Below are 9,589 nucleotides of genomic sequence, written 5' to 3'. Positions count from 1 at the left end.
GCTCTGAACTGCTGCATTTAGCAACTTTGCAAGACTGAAAACATAAATCAGAGCCTATTTGATTCAGTAACTCTGCGTAACCCCAGCTGCCTTGAGCTCTGTCTTTTAGGAAGTGGTGGCAGTTTGGGTGGGTAATGATTGGACCTCTTCTCTTTTCTTTCTCTCCATTTAAGTGTTTCATTTTCTCCACCTAAGAACTTGATGACTGACTGGCCAAATTCACTGCCAGTGTGTTACTGAGTCACAAAAGTCCTGGAATCCACCTTTGGTCTGTGCCAGGCAGCAGGAGTAGTAGAGGTACTGGAATTGACCTCTCTACCTCTGTCCTATGAACTATGTTACCTATATTTTCTAGTCAATGCCACTAAATGTTGCCACATTGCGGAATTTCTGACTGTGCTGCAACAGGAGGTCATTAGTGTAACATATAAGGTTTCTAGTAAGTTAACCTTTACTTTTTGGGAGTTAAATTCACAGGGCAGAAGAATATGGAGATGTGAACTAATATTCAGATAGGTATCTGAATCAGCACATTGCTGTCGATGAAAGTTTGTTCGTATGTTTCAATGATTGTTCATGCTGATTCTGATTGAAATAACTTAACTCATTTGAGCTAGACAAGAGTAGTTCCATTATGGACTGATGAAACTCCACTTCCCAGGTTTAGGATTTACAAAAAATAGAGAAAAAACATTCTCGGGGCAGTTGCCAATTAAGAAATAGCAGATTGGTTTTCCCAGCCAGAAACTGACCATAAGGTGAGAAAATAAAACACAAATGTACCATTGCTATTTGGGATAGAGTAGAGTGTCTTCTTGTCTTGTGTTATTATGGGAAGTGTTGTAGGAAAAAGGTTAATGGGCTGGATTTTTGCCGAGTCGGGATAACTTCAAAGCCCTTTAAAAATAGAGGGTGTGTCCTGATTCAGGGATTCCTGAGCCCATTCCTGGAAGTGCCTTTTAAGGATGCGGGCTGATTTGGGTCATGAGCTCACACCCTGTACTCCCGACCTGGCTGGCTCCATTGTAATATAGGCCTGCCCTGGTCCTCCATAATTTTCATGGAGTTGGAACAGCATTTTAAAGACTCGTGGTTTATGGCACATCAGTAGTCTGCATGAAGGGACCTTTTGAAAGCTAAGTTAAAAAGGTCCACCTCATGCCCCCCATGCCAAGCTATTCCCTCCACCCACCCCCTATGCACCCCCCATGCGAAGCTATGGCATTTCTATGCCCATTCACCCACTATACACTGTTTAGAAGCAATGAACCCTATAGTGACATAGGATGTGTAAAAAAAGCTTTAAAAAAGTAATTTGTTGATAACTTTCCACTTTCTTTAAAAATGATCCTTTTTACTACAAGCCAATAAAAATCATCAATCATCAAGACCCTTTAAAGTACTGATAGCAGAAACTGCAAGCACTTGAAACCTCTTTATCCTGTATAAATAAACATGGTGAAATTGACAGCATGGATCAGAGAGCCAGAGCTGTCAATCAAGCAATGTTTTCCCTGGGGCTCAGGTGTTTCAACAGACTAATAGTTTTCTGGGCTCTCAGCCAAGTCTCATTATGTATTCTTGCCTGAGAGCCCAGGTGCCTATTAGCGTACTAAAATGATAGGGTTAGTCACACTAACCACGATAGGGTTCATTGCTTCTACACAGTGTATATTAGGTGAATGGAAGTGCTATACCTTGGCATAGGAGAATGACAGGCCGTAGGGGTGGCGGGGTGTATGGGGTGGCATGAATGGGGAGTGGGGAGTGAGGGGGTGTGAGGGGAGAGGACTAGAGGGCCTTTCTGTTTTTATTATAACTGGAAAGAAATCCCACATTACCAAGGCAGGCCTTTCAAACAGACTGCCTCTGTCCCCAGCATCCTATATGGCTGCCTCTGAGCTTTTTCCCAGGTCAGCTGGCCCAACTGCAGCCTGAATCCCAACACCCCAACAATGAAAATCCTGTCCTTACGGGCACTTTGTCCAAAACGGGCCGGGCCGAGGCAGGAATTTTCTCGACTCCCGCTACCCGCCTCCAGGGTGAAAATCTAGTCCAATGTCTGGAATAACTATTTATGTTCAGCCAAGTATATTCTGCAAAATAAACCAGATTCTTGATTTGTTTTCAACCTCATCGTAGCAGAATATTCACTAGTTCTGCCTATCACCTTTACTTATTTCAACATAATTCATGAAGTATGGGTATCAAGATAAAGACAGAAATTTAATCTAAAGCGTGCATATTGAAGCCTACAGGAATACTTATAATATTTTATGGTTCTGTGTGTAAACAGTACATTGTTTTACAGATTTCACTTCTGTTTTATATATATTATGTTACAATCTACATGTCATAATGTGTTAGTTAGATTTAGCAGCGGGGATCTCCTGATCATCACTGGATCTGCTTGTTCCTCAGGATATGTACTTGCCGTTGAGGTGACGGTGAAGGATAGCCATTTGGAAGCAGCAGAAGGAGGGAATGTCACTTTGCAATGTACATACACGACTACCCAGGACAACTTGTCTGAACTGAACATCCAGTGGAGTTTTTTTGGAAGCCTCTCCAAGGAACAAATCCAGGTATTCCAACTCAGAACATTGGGGTAGAAAACTCTCAGCCCTGCTATCACCAGCATTAGTGCAGCAGAATGGGATCATGTGACCTCTGCTCCTGACTGCACTGGATATTCCAGGACCAGGGTGGGGTTACATCATTTGCAAGCCAGCAGCATATATTTGTGTCACTATGGGCACACCTTGAGTGCCCATGAGAAGAGGAGGAGGGCTGGAAATATTGGGCAAGATGGTTCCTGTTATTAGGTCACATAGGAACATAGGATCAGGAATAGACCATTCAGCCCTTCAAGACTATTCTGCTATTCAGTAAGATAATGGTTGGTCTCCACATCCACCACCATTTTCTGCCATTGATCTATATTCCTTGATGCGCTCATTTAATAATAACCTGCCATAATAACCTGTCTTGGAAATTTAAATTGATCTTCGGGCTTCTGTGGGAGACAATTCCAGATTTTCATCCTTGGATGAAGTAATTCATCTCCTATCTCCTGCATCGCTTAGCTCTAATTTTAAGATTGTGCCCCATCGTAGGTACTCATCAAGAGGGAATAGGCACTCTATATCTACTCTATCAAACCTTTCTATCATTTCAATCAAATAACCCCCTAAACTTTCTAAATTCAAGAGAATATAAGCCAAACTTATGCAAACGGATATAGGCAAGAAGCAAATGGGCAAGAACTTGACAAGTGGCATATGATGTAGGGAAGTGTGAATTTATCCACATTGGAAAGAAAAATAGAAAAGCAGTTGTTTTTAAATGGTCAGAGACTGGGAAATGTTGGTATTCAGAGGGATTTGGGTGTCCTTGCCCACAAATCACAGAAAGTTAACATGCTGGTACAGCAAACAATTGGAAAAACAGATGATTTATTAGCCTTTAATGCATAAGGGTTAGACTATAAGTGTGACAAAGTCTTACTGCTATTTTTTGGCCTTGGTTTGACCACGCCTGGAGTACTGTGTACACTTTTGGTATTCTTCCGCTAGGAAGGATATACTTACCTTAGAGAGAGGGCAACAAATGTTCACTAGGCTGATTCCTAGGATAAGGGATTGTCCTATGAGGAGAAATTGAGTAGATTGGACCTATGTACCTCAGAATTTAGAAGAATGAGAGGTAATCTTGTTGAAACATGTAAAATTCTTAAGAGGCTTGATAGGGTAGTTGCTGAGAGGCTATTTTCCCTGGTTGGGGATAGAACTAGGAGCATTGAATCAGAATAAGAGATCAGCCATTTTGGACTGAAATGAGGAGAATTTTTTCACTCAAAGGATTGTGGATCTTTGGAATTCTCCACCCAGAGGGCTCTAGATGCTCAGTCATTGAATATGTTCAAGACAGAAATTAATAGAATTTTTGCTACCAAGGGAATAGTGTGGGAGGTGGAGTTGAGGTAGATTAGCCATGATCATATTGAATGACAGAGCAGACTTGAAGGATAGAATGATCTACTCCAGCTCCTTTTTCTTATATTTTTTGTCCCCATAATTTAACCATCTAAACCCTGATACACCCTCCTTTCTGAGATGCAGTGCTCAAAACTGAACATATTATTTCAGATGAGGTCTTTCCAAAGATCGGTACAACTGAAGAATCACTTTCTTTACCTTTGAATTCCAACTTCTCTGGGATAAAGGTCAACATTCCATTAGCACTTCTAATTATGTTTTGCACAAGTGTGCTGACCTTTAGTGATTTATATTCCTGACACCTAAATCTCTTTGCTCCTACACAGTTTTGAGTCAATCATCATTAAGAAAATATTTCTTGCTTCCAAAGTGCATGGCATCACACTTCCCCATATTGAACTCCATCTGTTATAGCTTTGTCCACTCACTTAATTTGTCTATGTCCTTTCGTAACTTTTTGCTCCCAGCCACACACCTTATTGTCCATCCTAACTTAATGTCATCTGCAAGCCTGGATATACAATTCTATTCCTTAAACCAAGTGATTGATATATATGGTGAAAAACCAAGGGCCCAGTACAAATCGCTTGTCATATCCCTCCAATCAGAATAGGATCCCTTTATCCCTACTTGCCACCTCCAAATCTATTTCTAACTATTCCAATTCTGTGTTCTGTCATTTTGATTAATAATCTCTTGTGTGGAATCTGCTTAGGTACTTTTTCGAAGTCCTGTAGTCACTTCCCTCCCAACCATGTTGATGACCTCTTCAAAAAATTCAAGTAGCTTAGTCAGAGATGACCGGCCTGTTACAAATCCATTCTGACTCTATTTGATCAGCTCATACTTGTTCAAATGCTCAGACACTCTATCCCAAAATCAAGAAAGCTTTGAAAAATTATGACTAACACATATACAATTTCCTACCTCTTGCTTTTAATAATGAGGGTGGAAGCTATCAGGCCCTGGAGATCTGTCTCTCTTAAGTCCTAAGTTATTGAGTGAATGAGATCAAAACTAGTAAATACCCATTACCAGTTCAAACCACTGCTAGTCTTGATTAATTGTTCTAAATCAGTATAAAATGGGATCTTACTAGCATTGCATGACAAAATATAAGCCTTTACATAGTCAGCTGTCCAACCAGCACATTTCTACCAAATCCAGCAGACCTCCTGTCTTACTGGTTACAATGTGGATGAGAGCAGCGTGATGCATTGCCCCAAGACGGTACACATACTTGATAGACGAGGATTGTGTAGCTGGCAGTTCAAGGTAAGTTCTTGTCTCTGTCTGATGTACAGAGCAATGTATTTAAGCAGCTCTCCATAGTCTCCATTTTGAATGTCAGTCCATGAGTTTATGTGTAAAGTGTGCACAATTGTGATGCTTTCTAAGTCAGCTGACTGTTAACAACCTGAGGAGATAGGAAGAAATGTATATTGCAAACATGTTCATGATACCATGAAAAGAAGTTACTAACTCAAGCATCACTTAAACTGTATCATCAATACAATAATTCCCTCAAACCATTTGTGCATTTTTGTTTTTTAAGAAAACTTTATTTCACAGTCACTTACTTCCGGAAAGATATCCACTTTTGCCAAATAAAAACAGGACAGGGAGCAGGGTGAGGGCTGGACGATGGATAGGATCATAACAGGCTGAAGGGCAGAGAAATAAGTTTTATATTTTAAGACTGGGCTTTTGGGGTCCAGTTTACATTTTAGAAATTTCCTGACAATTTGCAAATAAAATAACTTACCAGTCTAAAAGTTGTAATTCTACAGCTGACTGCAGAAGTCAAGTGGCACAAGCCACCATACAGCTGGGTGGAATTTAGTCATGCATTCATCTGAGTCAGTCATGCACAATCCCATTAACAAAAAAATGTGCCTGAGAATGCTTGTGTTCAAAAGGATCAAGCAGTATATCCCTCACATCAGAATAATTTCCTCTTGATGTGAGCATGGTCTGTGTGCTTAGAGTAAGAGGAATAGTGGATCTTTTTGAATGTTTCATAAAAGGTCCAGGCATTTCTGTCAGTAGCACTGTTAAAGAAAGAAAGAATTGCATTTGTATAATAGCTTCACAACCTCAGGACACTCCAAAGCACTTCTCCAATGAAGCATTTTTGAAATGAAGTCACTGTTGTAATAGAGGAAATGTGACAGTCAACTCGTGCACAGCAAGTTCACACAAACTGCAATGTGATAATGACCAGATGATTTGTTTTAGTGAGACAGAGGAGAACTCTCCTGACCTTTGTTGACACAGCAAGTATTTAGTGGGGTCGTGGTGGCATAGTGGTATTGTCACTGGACTGGTAATTACAGTTATGTTAATGGTGTATGGAGGATTGTGTTTTGCCATATAGATGGATTGTGTTATATTTTCAGCAAAAAAAAATTCTCTTTCTAAATAGAGTGCAGTGCCACTGGAGAAAATAACTAGCCAATAAATGTGGAATTTACAATAAGGAATACGGCTGACGCATTATATAAAGAAAAACAAAACTTTTCCATGTTCCACGAAGAAGCCATTCATCAGAGACAGAGAGAGGGAAAAATAGAGAGGGGAGGGTGGAGAATATGAAAGAAAAGAGAGAAAACCGGCTTTCAGTGTTCTGCGACTGTGAGTGGGACCATATGATTGTACTGTGGGGCTAGGCACCACAACCCAAAAAATGGCCATCCTCTCCCCTTGCTGTGATTGATTGCTCTGTCAAACTGGTTTCATTAGTGCACAACAATGTAAATTTACCCCAGTGACCAAACCCAAATGATCATCATGTCCAAATGTACTATCATCAAAGTATCAATGAACAGACTCAATCCTCTCAAGTATCTGTGAGAATATTTTGTGTAGGTTGGAGCCACTAGCACAAACTCTGAGTGTCATTAACAGCATTATATTTTAAAGCTCTGAGACATTTGACATCCTTACTTTACCATATTTAAAAAAGAAGCTATATTTGTGATCTTGTCGAGGTAGAAATATTTGCAGTTCCATATCATTTTTGACATGCCTGTAATATCTCATATCCATGTCCAAATGCAGCAAGGCCTGGACAATATCCATCTCCAACAAGAGAGAATCTAACCATCGTCCCCTGACATTCAATGGCATTACCATCACTGAATTGACCAGAAACTGAATTGGACTAGCCATATAAATACTGTGGCTACAAGGGCAGGTCAGAAGCTAGGAATCCTGTGATAAGTAACCCACCTCCTGACTCCCCAAAGCCTGTCCACATCTACAAGGTACAAGTCAGGAGTGTGATGGAATACTCTTCACTTGCCTGGATGAGTGCAGCTCCCACAACACTCAAGAAGCTTGACTCCATCCAGGACAAAGCAGCCCGCTTGATTGGCACCCCTTCCATAAACATTCACTCCCTCCACCGCCGACAAACAGTAGCAGCAGTGTGTACCATCTCCAAGATGCACATCAGAGACTCAGCAAGATTCCTTAGGCAGCACCTTCCAAACCCAAGGCCACTACCATCAAGAAGGACAAGGGCAGCAGATAGTTGTGAACACCGCCACTTGGAAGTTCCCCTCCAAGCCATTCACCATCCTGACTTGGAAATATATCGCCGTTCCTTCACTGCTGCTAGGTTAAAATCCTGGAACTCCCTCCCTTACAGCCCTGTGGGTGTACCCACACCACAGAGACTGCAGCGGTCTAAGAAGGCAGCTCACCACCACCGTCTCAAGGGCAATTAGGGATGGGCAATAAATAGGTCGCTGGCCCAGCCAATGATGCCCACTTTCAGTAAATGAATAAAAAAAAATTAACTAGCTAAGTAACACTCCTCCAAATTTCTCCCTGCTCTTCCCGAACTCACTGACTGATATGAATGGATGATTCTATGGCTTTCAGAGACTATTTGAATGTGGAGAGAGAATGCAGAAACAGCAGAAGCAAGGTAGACTATCCAGTGTCCATACATTAGATAGCAATCTGCAGCAAAGCAGCCTTGGATTTATTCTCTCAATTTAGCCTGAACATTCTACCATAGAAAAGTTACAGCACAGAATTCTGAGGCCAAATGTAGCATTGCACTGCCAACTTTGATTTCTTCAACATTAATTTTGTCTGAGTTTTGAAGGTAAATAGCAGAAATCCTTTTACAATGTTGATATGCAGAATTTTGTAGAAATAGGGCAGGATTTTTAGGTTGGTGTGCGGGTGCAATCGGCGGGCCTGGGAGTGGCCGGGAAACGGACCGTCGCCCCAATCGGTCCCTGACCAATTAACAGGCAGCCAGCAAGAAGCGCACGCTGAAATGCTCAGTGCTGCCAGGGTGGGAGCGGGAGGAGGGAGAGCGCTGAAGTCAGCGCGGGCACGGGGAAGAGTGGAATGAAAGCTCCCTGAAGGCAGAGAGCTGCCTCAGGGAACTGAAGAATTTAAATGCAATAAAAACAGATTTTAAAATCCGGAAGAAATGCCCATGTCAGAATCACTCACCTGAACATATACAAGATGAAAATTCTGTCCATACATTTTAATTTTTTAATTTAATAACAGAAACTTCGGGTTTCCTCAAAAATGCAAAGGCTGCCTGCCAACCGTAACATTGGACGGGCAATGAAAAGTCTCCATCAATTACAACTTTAATGGCTTTAATAGGCCTCTTAATTGTTGGTGGGTGCACTTCCGACTCTCGTGCGAGTGCATGATGACGTCGGGACGATCGCCCAACGTCATCACGTGCTATTTCACGCTCAAGTGGGTTGGGCGTGCGCCTGCACACTGAGTGAAAAATTCTGCCTATAGAGATGCAACCAAAGTCAATTCATTAATAATCACACTTGACCCCTAAAATTAAGACAAAATCTTAAATCATGCTATGAATTATTATGACTTAGCAGATGTGTCTGATGCACTCTTGCATTAAGCACTCATAGGTATGGCACAACATGTTCCACATACAGTGAAGAGCACTCTTGGCTCTAATGAACAATATGCCTTAACTCCAAAATCAGAATAGCACCCTCAGCTGAATCAGTATGACACTTCTATTTCCTACACTAGCATCCTTGTGACTTCTTTGAGTTAAGTTGGATACTTCTGTCAGTGACTGATGAATTAGATAAAATTCTATTAACCGAAGATCTGTGCCTACTAGGATTGGATTGAGAGAACCAACTTTCGCCCCGCTTGGGGACGGAGAGCCAAAACATTCATCTCACTGATCTGAACTGAATTCAACTCATGGTCCTCAAGGTGACAGCTAAGTTCTAACATGCTCTGTATTATCAGAAAGGCCAGAGGATAAATTAAATTGTGCCTCTCTGATAGGCATAGAGTGGGCTTGGTCATCCTTTTAACCCTTAGCTTTTCAGGTTCTTCCAAGAGTGTATTGTAGTTACTCTTTGATCACACATGGCAACGAGCAAGCCTTTATGGAATTATGTATCTTGAATGCTCCCTTTATCTCCTTAGGAAGCAGGAGTCACGCAAAGTGCCTAGCACAACCAGAATATGCAAACAATAATATCTTTACCCAGCAGAAAGCAAACAGTAGCTTTATTAATTCAAATTCCAACAAAGAAATTCAGTATCTCATAGCTTTACCTAGC

The sequence above is a fragment of the Cetorhinus maximus genome, chromosome 8 (assembly GCF_964194155.1).
Source record: "Cetorhinus maximus chromosome 8, sCetMax3.hap1.1, whole genome shotgun sequence".
Lineage (NCBI taxonomy): Eukaryota > Metazoa > Chordata > Chondrichthyes > Lamniformes > Cetorhinidae > Cetorhinus > Cetorhinus maximus.
Note: the sequence above shows the minus strand (reverse complement) of the source record.